This window comes from Rhamphochromis longiceps, linkage group LG5 (genome assembly GCF_057381845.1).
Source record: "Rhamphochromis longiceps isolate RC_006_pf linkage group LG5, R_longiceps_female_GT1.1, whole genome shotgun sequence".
In the NCBI taxonomy this organism is placed as follows: Eukaryota; Metazoa; Chordata; class Actinopteri; order Cichliformes; family Cichlidae; genus Rhamphochromis; species Rhamphochromis longiceps.
The window spans coordinates 25,048,423-25,059,217 of record NC_140561.1 but is presented as its reverse complement, the minus strand read 5'-3'; the positions used below and the strand labels follow the sequence as shown (position 1 = coordinate 25,059,217).

General features: G+C 39.1%; 1 long non-coding RNA gene across 1 annotated transcript; it reads right to left on the bottom strand.

Moving 5' to 3' along the window:
- Positions 1 to 508: 508 nt before the first annotated feature.
- LOC146670102 (uncharacterized) lies at positions 509 to 5,112 on the bottom strand. The gene is made up of 5 exons (XR_014911755.1): positions 4,508 to 5,112; positions 3,858 to 3,909; positions 2,381 to 2,528; positions 1,959 to 2,127; positions 509 to 1,847 (listed from the first exon to the last, which is right to left on the bottom strand). It is a non-coding gene; the product is annotated as an uncharacterized LOC146670102 (long non-coding RNA).
- Positions 5,113 to 10,795: the final 5,683 nt, after the last annotated feature.

Sequence of the window (10,795 nt, the reverse complement as noted above, 5' to 3'; positions counted from 1 at the left end):
ACAGACAGGTGGACCCACATGTTTTCATGCTGTACAGAGCAAAAACAGCATATCACCTTCTCTGTCTTACTCTCTCTCTCTCTCTCTCTCTCTCTCTCACACACACACACACACACACACACAGTGAGTCACATTCACACTTTTAACCTTGATCATAACATCACGCCGCTCACTACTCTACATTACAATAGTCTAACTAAAGTAACATAAAGACAACGGTGGCCCCTTGAAGTCCAAGGGATGCTTATTGCATAATTCACAGAATAACGAGCACATTTATTTACAGAATTTCTCATTTAATAAGTTCCCAGTGACCAATTTCTAGATAAATCCATAACCCCCCCCCACACATATTCCACTGTGGGGGCATGTTTTCAACATAGAAGTGGAAACAAATGTTTTAGTCCATTACAAAAACACAAACTATTCACCAAGGAAACTTAATCTTTCTGACCTTACACTGTAAAAGAACAAACAAAAAAAAAAAAAAAAAAAAAAACACTGTAGATTTTACGGTGAAACGCTGGCAGCTGTGGTTGCCAGAAATCTACCGTAAAATTACGGGTGAAACATTTTCTTCTTTAACGGTAACAAGGTATTGTTATTGTTGATTTTACGGTTAAAAACAGTGCTAGGGTCAATATTTTACCGTAGAAGAAAATGTTTTAACTTGAAGAAAAAATAATGTTTTTCTCTAGAATTAACATGAAAATAACATATAAAATAAAGTTTGTGACAGAAAACAACATTTTTTCCCTGTAAAATTAACTATCAAAAAATAATAAAATACAATTTTATTCTGTAACCGTTTTTAGACTAGAGTGCTCTTAAGTGTTCTCCTCTGTAAGCTTAATACACAAACCATGATTTTATTCAAATTACTAAATGTAACACAAAAATGTCCACCTTAAATTTCCAAAAAAGTATTTTATTTAACATCTTTGATGTTTTGAACATCAAACATTTACATTTGTACTCAACAAATCACAAATAGTTACTAGTTATCTCCATGACAGTAACAGTGAGGAATCACAGAATTCTTACAAGTTCTGTTCAAACTGTGCAAAACCAGTGCTGTAAGTTGAGCACACATTATACTTCACATTACCTTTAGCAGACAATTCAGACACCTTTAAGTGTTTTGGTGCTGTTCTCACTACATAAATGTCAGTACACGTAGAATCTTGACTTTTCAAATTATCCAAATACAAATATAGAGAATTAAAAAATTTTTCTATAATTGAAAGAAAATCTGAATTGAAGAAATTACAGGAACAAGTTTACACCCACATATTTTGCACACAGAACTGAGCAGTAAACCTGAAAATGTACATCTTAAAACTGCATCAGGTAACAAACAAAAACTTTACACTTGTTTTGAGAACTTCACCTGCAAATTTTTGGATAACTACAAAATGCCAGCAATGTACATGCAGCATACTTTTACACTATTGGAATACAAATATCTTTAAAACTGGGAAAATTAAAATCCAAGAAACAAAATCGCAGGTTTACCACATTTTTACCAGATACATTTTTCAGATATAAAACAGTGAATCAAAAGTAGACCATGTACTTTTACAAATTGTGTCTAGTAAAACTTCACATTGTTAAACTTCCCACTCACAATCAGAAATGTAACAATTGTTTCAAAAACAGAACATCTGTAGAGTATGTAACATAGTATACCTTTATCACTTTGTCTCAAACAAGAGGGTTAGGACTAGATCCACTCATGGTCAGCAATGTCCGAGATGAGAGTGAGGACTCTGGGATTGACTGAGAACACTTTTTTCTTCTTGGATTCAACCTTGGTGCCTCTCTCAGAATTTATAGAAAAGAAACACCTTCATGAAAAAAGGGCGAGAGAGATTGAGGAAATTAACAACCTGAGGTGGGATATCAAATGGCCAAGTTTGAAAAGCACAAAAATAAATCCATAATAAAATAAATTTTACCGTTGAAGGAACTCCAGTGTTGATCGCAGTTCTACAGGGTAGTGTATGTTAAAGCAGTAGTAACTGCCAAACATTAGGCAGATAGCAGAGGTGAAGGTTGTGATGCGGTCGTTGACAGTCTTTTTGTCAATGCTCAACATGAATGTCTCAGCAGCGAAGCAGGAGGAACCTGAGAATTAAAACAACAACAACAACAAATTAAAAACTTTAATAACAAGAGCTTTAATGTCAGTCATATATAGAAATACAGAGATACTTGTTACATGGATCATAGGATGAGTTATGTTACTAGTTGAACTTATATGGTTGCGTTATCCAGTGTATTAGTGAGGAAGCAACAGAACATGAAACTAAACAAGCCAAGAGTACAAGAACAGTTACAACAGAAAAAAAAAAAGTTGAATTTTGCTCTTTCAGCTTACCGCAAACAATGATGAAGGGTGTTAGTGGGATGTTGAGTAGAGAGAAGTACACAGCCAAAACCTTGTGCTTCTTTTTGGCAGAACCAAGTGGGTTCACTACTTCAAATGCATCCTGGTATAGAACCAGCTTGAGGCAATGTGGATTTTCCTGAAAAAATTTGTTTGACACAAACACGTTACCATCACAACAGTCCCTGAGAACATCTGGTCTTGAAACATTATTAAGATTCACTGATATGAGACCTTGCCAAAAACTTGATTCCAACATACCCTTCAAAATATTTAGCAGAGGAACACAATAGGCAAATCTCTCCATCCTGTTCTCGTCCCTGCCCAAAAACACTTTTCTGGGTTCAACATACTTGAACACATCTTTAAAGCACTGGACTCTTGAATAAGCAGTTCTCAGGGGCCCAGTGTGACAAGCTGAGAACAAGTCAGATTGTTTTACTGTGTCACAGATTTTTATGTCTTCATCTGAAACTGACATATCTTTTAGAAGTGACTATAGAGGCCAAGCCTACGCTTGAAGCCACTGAGGTGGTCGTTAACGGGGGTGACGCGATGTCACTGGTATGCATGAATTAAGTTAACAGTCCAATAATTCCAGCAGTATGTATCTTGTCCTTTTTGTTCTTTATTCCGTATGGACTTAGCATAACAGCGCAACGGTCACAAACTGTTTGCCTTCTCAATGACACACTGACGCCGATTACGTGCGTCTCTTATCATCTCGTCCATAAAGTTTTTATATTCTTTATGCAACTGTTCATTGTTGAGAAGTTTTCGTTGTAGACTTTGCAATCTTTGTTTAACTATGGAGAAATTGTTTGGCATCTTTATGTTATCCTTTTTAAAAGGTAACTTCAAACAGTAGTGTCCATCTTCCATTGTTGCAGATTTTTCCATGATCTTCATGAACTTAAGGTCCTCCCTTGACAAACCCTTTTCCTCTGTAACCCTTTCATTAAAGTCATAGTTATATTGACTTTTCAACATTTCCTCCAGCTTACAAACAGATATCCTATTTACAACTGTTGGTGGGTGCTCGCTGTCCAAGTTGCTTTTACCATCTTCCATGGGCCCACTTATGACCCAACCCAATGCTGTTCTTATAGCATATGGGCCATTCCCCTGGCTATGAATGACCTTAGTCTATTCAATGTATACATCTGTCCCAATTCATGTATATTTTGTATTTCTTCAACAATGGTTTGAATGGTAGATGCTGGCAGAAGATGCTGTCCCTGTAGTTTAATGTAAAACATACATGCATGTCTGAGATACAGGTCACTGAAATTAGACCCATCCATACCAGGGTCTTCTATATCTGATACACTGGCACCTTCCTGTATGTGTATGGTGGCACTTGTAGATGGACTCAGAGTATCTTTGTTTAAACCACAAATCACATTTTCCTAACGTTTGTGTTTTCTAGACATATGGGAGGTAAATGTAGATTTTACAGAGAACTCACTTTGGCATCCTCTCACTGGACAAGTTACATGCCGTCCCTCTTCTATGTGTTCCTGTAAGTGAGCAATCAAAGCTTTGGTTCCCTCACATTGGCATTCACAAAGTGAGACAGTGCAATTCAAACCCATTAAGGTAGCATTCTGAGAAACAGTTGCGGTACCAGTGTGGTGGCGGTAGAAGTGAGACTTTAAAGCAGCATATCCAGAAAACACCTGCTTACAACTTACTTCAACACATTTAAAAATACACCGGGGTTCATTACGATGCAGTCTGCAATGCAAAACATAAGCTTTCACGGACTGAACCGATTCTCCACATATGCTGCAAAAATACATAATCAATATGACACAGCTGCGAGGCTAGCTAACTTAAAGCTTCAGCCGGATGTCAAACAAGGCGGGAAAATCCAGGCTGCATTTAGACAAAGCATTAAAATATAGCTATACTAATTAGACGGTTTCCATTAATACACCCATCTCCAAAACACGTCTCAAAACGCGCACTGCTGGTTTTGCAAGGCTCTTTTCAGCCTGATGTAGCTAACGCTAATGCTAGAAACGAGCTAAAGCTAACGTAAATTTATCATTTGTGCCTTCACTGCCTGCAACACAATGCTGTCGATAAATAAACCAAGTTGGATTATTTTCTTACCGTAGTAACTGAAGACGAGCTGTAGCAGACGTTAAATTAAAAAAAAAGAGAGAAACAAGTCCACGAAAATGAAGATAGCGTGCTGCCGTAGTCCAAAGAAAAACTTGTGTGTGGAGCTGTACAGACGTTATCTGCGGTGGAGCCTGATGCAGTGCGCTGATTGGCCCGTTTGAAATCAGGCGCCTTGATGTGAAACGGTGCTCTAAACGTCAGGGGAAAACGCCTAGTTTTGGGAGGAGGTGCTTTTAAAATCTTTTTTCTTCATAAGATAATTAACTATGAATAAATAGAACAGACAACAGATTATTGTTTTAACACTTTTGGGATTAAATGAATTCACTCAATAATATAGTATGTCTATCATTAGCTGTAGGTCTCTCAAGTTGTTGTTAGCTTTTACATTTTAAACTCATGGTTTATTGAGTTCAACAGAATGTAGATTTAACAGCTACATCCCATATTCTTTACAAAAACTACATCCAAAAATTGCCCTAATACATTTCTTGTATAAAGATCTTGGGACATATGTAGCTGTTATATGAATATGCTGTATTAAAGGTGCTATAAATCAAGAATGGATTTAATGTAAAGTGCTTTGGGCTTCTTGAAAATCACTATCTAATCCATTATTATTATTATTATGTGAAATTAATGCAAAAATCACAAAGTCATATTACAGCATGTATCCATTACCAGCACAACCATGCTTACATTCAGCAATTAAAACCTGTATTTTTTTCAATAAATAAATGTAAAAAAAATTGTGTTTGCCTGTTCTAAACTTTATTGGAATCTTCCGTTAAAAAAACTATGCAAGAGTGATTTACAGTAGGTTTATGTATTTTTTTCAGAGAAAAAATGTACATATTACGGTTTTTCTACATTTCTTTATTTACGGCAATTTCATATCAAATCAACAGTTTTAAACTGTTTTATAGTTAACAGGTTTTTCCTGTCGTATTTTTACTGTCTTTCACTGTTAAATATACGGATCTTTTTTACAGTGTACAGTCATTGATAGGAATCCTCCAATCTAACTTCCTGGTGTATGCTCTTTCTCCTCTTTTCTTTCCTTCGTCTATTGAGCAGTGATTTTGTATGTGTAACTGTCCCTGAGACAGTTAAAATAAAGTTGGTTATTTCATATGTTTCTGTGATAGATTCATGCTTAATTTAGTTCATTTATTTATAAGATAAGAGGATAAAAGTGTAACATTAATTAAAATCATGTTTAAAATATGTGATTACAAAATATGGGTTTGTTAAATATGTAAAGTGCTGTAGAGTTTGTATGAGGTAGAGTTTGTAATGGTCACATGACCAGTTTGGTTGAGAGCACAACCATGGTATTGTGTAGCTAGCATGGATACATGGCTACAGATGCATCTACAGCCTCAACGTTAATGTTATTCTGCATGTGGTCCAAGAGGCGCACACGGTATGGTTTCATGTATATTGTTTGTATACGTGCATACGTGTTTTACACTGGTAATGAGAGGACATTTTTGTGATATCCATTATTGTGCAAGACTGTTTATGGACACTGATATGAGAGACTGATAAGCTCAAAACATTTATGTTGTAGACTTTGTGTTTCTTCAGTTTTCACGGTGTCTGAAGACAATAAGAGTGAGAGAAAGAGAGAAATAAATTTCCGAAGACATCAGTATGATGCGTGGCCATTCTTTGTTGGACCCCTGTAGTTACAGTATGTTTGTTTATTTATCTATTTTTGCTTTGCTTGCTAAACATATTTTAAAATGCTGTGCTGATTCTGAACTGCTAAAAAGGTTTGTACAAATGACAGAACACGGCAGAGAAGTGCTGATAGAGTAGAAAAGCACTATATATGAACCAGTCCATTCACCATTTACCATGATGACCAAAAAATCAGAAACAGACTTGATGAGGGTGGCATAAGGGGCCCAATGTCCTCAAATGGGCAGCATGGAATATATGGGCAGGTTCACCCTGAGCACGTGTGACAGACATGAAAGGGTCTGGAGAACCCATGGAGAACATTATGCTGTTATTTACAGAGCTAAAATGCAACTTCACAAAGAAAACGCTTACTGCATGAAATACTTGGGCTTCAGTTCCCCAAGACAGAACCATGACTTAAATATTCTCCTGAGAACTGTGGAAAAATTCATCTTCCCACTGAATTTTTTCTGTGATTTCCTTCCTTTGGATTTAAAAGAGGCTACGCAAACATGTTAGATGTCAATGGAAATCCCAGGATGTCCTCTGTTTTGTACATTATGACTTAGTAGGGTAGCTCAAATAAGTCAAAAGATATAGACCAAAACCATGTCCATTACAGAAGACATAAATAAAGAGGCTGGTTCTCAGGAGGTTATATATTGGAGCTCATAGTATTTCCACTTAACTTAGATTCAGTTGGCTTCTGTCAAAATGTAAATGATCTAACCCACTACTTTAATCCCACTCTTGATATTTTTCTGACATACGTCATAGAAACTGGGCATTTAACAGTATTCCCTGAAAACCCTCTTTTGTCTGATCATTTAAAATGTAACCTTTGTGCCCTCCTCAAATTTTGCACCCTTTCGACACCTTGTGGACAAAAATACACACAAAATCGGCCATAAAATCATCATACAAAATATATATTTTCTGCTTTTTAAAAAAAAAAATCACTTAATCACCTCGAGCCCTTTTCCAAATGATCGAACGTTAAATTATTTTCATGATTTTAAGATTTTAAACACCAGTTTAAACAGTTGAAAGCAGAATTTAATTTGTAAAACCAGATTAACAGATAAAATTATACCAATGAACCATCCAGTGTAAGACCAGCAAAGAATGGTGAATCAGAGAACAAAGTACATATGGTCAGTGTTGGGAAGATTACTTTTAAAATGTATTCCACTACAGAATACATGCCCCAAAACGTATTTTGTAACATATTATTACCGCGGAAGCACTAGCTGGTAGTCAGGCCGTACGCGTGTCTTAGTGCAGTTGAACATAATCCACAAAGTCCGCTTGTAGTCGAAAAACAAACAGGCAAACATTTATTTCCACAGTTTGAAATACAGTGATCCATTTGGATGTTCCTGTACACTGTAAACACGGTAAGAAACGTTTTTTCTCCACAGCTAGTTAAAGCCCCCGTAGCTCCACACTGCCCGTTGCTCCCCCCGTGCACAGTTACCGTGTGTTAAAGGAACAGTACGTAAAAATTAAATAAGGCAAGAAAAAATACAATTTAACTGTAAATCTTACACTAAACAAATTATAAAGTAAAAACTGAAATTCCCCATTATCTTACACTTATCCTTATCCAAAATGATTCAAATTATTAACAAATATACACTCTGTGCAATCTGGATAAACTAAGAGATGATTAGACCTTTATCCTATACACATATTCCGTTATGTTACTCAATAAGTGTAACGTATTCTGAATACTTTGGATTACTTAATATATTATCATGCTTTTTACAACTACAGGACTATTGCTGTGTGATTTTTGCAGGGATCTCGTAAAGAAAACTGTTCGGCGCAGATAGAAAAAAGGTCCACGGCTCCCTACCGTAGTAAAGGGACCTCTGGCTAAAACGTCGGGTTGTGTGTCGGGCTAATAATTGAAAACTAGCTTTACTTTGTCTGGGTCAACTTTGCTAGCGAGAGACAGAGAGAGGCGGTGAAAGGCTGCTCCAACAGGTTTCGGAGGAAAACACGAACACAGTGTACAGTCAATTCTTAATAGCTTACACTGCCCATGAGGCTACATTTGTCAGGTCTCTGTGTGCGGACAGGTGGAGATGTGGATCCAAATGGAGGACTCTGAGACGGAAACGTAACTGAGGACCACAGCTTTATTGCTGGCACCAAACAAAAACAGAAATCAAACCATGAAAACGCAAACTGGAACACACAGGCAGGATCTGAGGGTACGACGCGACACTGAGCACAGGAAAACACAGGGCTAATATACACAGGGTGGTAATCAGGGAATGGGCAACCGGAGGGAGACACAGCTGGGAGAAATAGGACTAACGAGACAGGAGGAGCAAAGCTGGACACTGACATAAGACACAATCCTTCAAAATAAACAAAAAGAAACAAAACAAAAAACAAGGAGCAAGAGTCCAGAATAGTCCATAAAACAAGAAAACTATTCAAGAACTCAAGAGTCCAGGAATACATCATTGATACAAAACAAAACTGGACTGGAGCTTAACACAAGTCCAAGAAAAGTTCAGGGGGTCAACCCGGAGGTTGACAGCACAGGGCCAAAACAGTTCAGGGGGCTGGCCATGTGGACAGCAGCAGCAGCGACACAGACAAAACCAATCAGGTGGCCGGCCACGTGGAATGCAGTGGCGGCGACAAAGCAGGTCCAGAGGCCGGCCGCGAAGCCAGCGGCGGCGACAGGACAGGTCCGGAGGCCGGCCACGTGGAAGGCAGCAGGGGCGACGACCTCGTTCAGAAGGCCGACCTCGATGACCATGTCATCCAACTAGAGGCCTGGAAAGCAGCCAGCAAAGGCGAGGTGGTACAGGCCGAGCTGGACCTGAGGACGGTGTAGCAATGGCAGGACCAGGTGAGCCAGGACCAGGCGAGGATGAAGACACACAGGCGAGGCAGGACCAGGCTCGCATGAAGGCGTGACAGCTGCGGGACCAGGCAGTGATGCTGCAGGCGGTGATGCTGCTGTTTCTTTGTTAGAGTTCTGTCTTTTGGTTTATGTCTCTGTCTTCTCTAGTTGCTCTGTCTCCCCTGTCAGCTGTATCCCCTTGTCTAGTTCGCGTCTCTGTGTATCCTTAGTTGTTATATCCCCGTGTCCAGTCAGTGTCTGTGTCTGCCCTGGTCCCACGTCTCTGTTCCCTCTGTAGTGCCTGCATGTGAGTCTGTGTCTTTGTTCAGTCTGTGTTTTGTGTTTCCTGTTTTACTTTGAAGGTCTCTGTCTTATCTCTTTGGGGTGGCTGTAGCTCAGGTGGCAGAGCAGGTCAGCCACTAATCAGAAGGTCGGTGGTTCGATCCCAGGCTGCCTCCTGGCTGCATGCCAAATATCCTTGGGCAAGATACTAACCCCGTGTTTGCCTACTGGTGGTGGTCAGAGGGCCCGGTGGCGCCTGTGTCCGGCAGCCTCGCCTCTGTCAGTGCGCCCCAGGGCAGCTGTGGCTACAATGTAGCTTGCCATCGCCAATGTGTGTGTGAATGGGTGAATGACTGAATGTAGTGTGAAGCGCTTTGGGGTCCTTAGGGACTAGAAAAGCGCTATACAAATGCAGGCCATTTACCATTCAGTGTGTTCAGTTGACGCTTCCTTGTCTCGTCAGTTCTGATTTGCCCCAGCTGTGTTTCCCTCCTGTTACCCATTCCCTGATTGCTCCCTCTGTGTATTTAAGCCCTGTGTTTCTCTGTGTCTGTGTCGCGATCTACCGTTTACCTAGCTGTGTGTTCTGTCAGTCCTCCGGTTTAAAGTTTATTTTGATTTTTTCCAGTTATGTTATATTTTGAGTTCACGACTGTCTCCGGAGTCTGCACCTTGGGTCCTATTCCTGTCTGCACATAGCCACACATAACAGTGTAGGCCTGATTATTGTTATTATCCCAATCACGATGCTGTCTGTTAACATCTCCTGTAGGACATGTGCTTGAAAGGTTTGCCCAGCCTCCCTCTCCCAACTTTATCACCGGCAGGTGCCTCAGCTCCGCCATGGCGTCTGAAAAAATGTTTGTTTTTTTTCTTTTTATTCTTAAGACGATTGTACAGCTTAAAGCATCATCTTCTTTTCAACCAGACTGTGCTCCTAAATTTCAGCCTTTTGTCTCATTAGTTGGGTTTGGAACATTTTTTTGGGAGCAACTGAAATACAAATGAGTGGTGAATGTAGTTAATCAGAATTGCCAGGACAGACATAAGAGCAACTGGAAAAGTCACATTTCAAAGCATAAAGTGACTACTGTCTGGAAGCAACTTCATTGCACACTGTGTGAAGTTGGAAGTACACAATGATAGTGCTCACAGTGATCAGAGACTTTAGTTGTACAACTGCACTTTCTTGATTTTATTCCACATCAATTTCATAAACTCATAATGCAAATACAAGCTCTTTGCTCCTGTTTGCATCAACAACAATGTGTAGTTTGAGACATGCCCCCGCAGTTGTCACTAAAGAAATTCAGCTGCACTTTTATTTTCTTTTTGAACAGCCCTAAACCATTTTTTTTCTTTAAAGGAAGTTACAAAAACATAGTCGACATCTGTCTAAAGTGTGAAGAACAAAATAAGTGGTGTGAAATCGACACCCT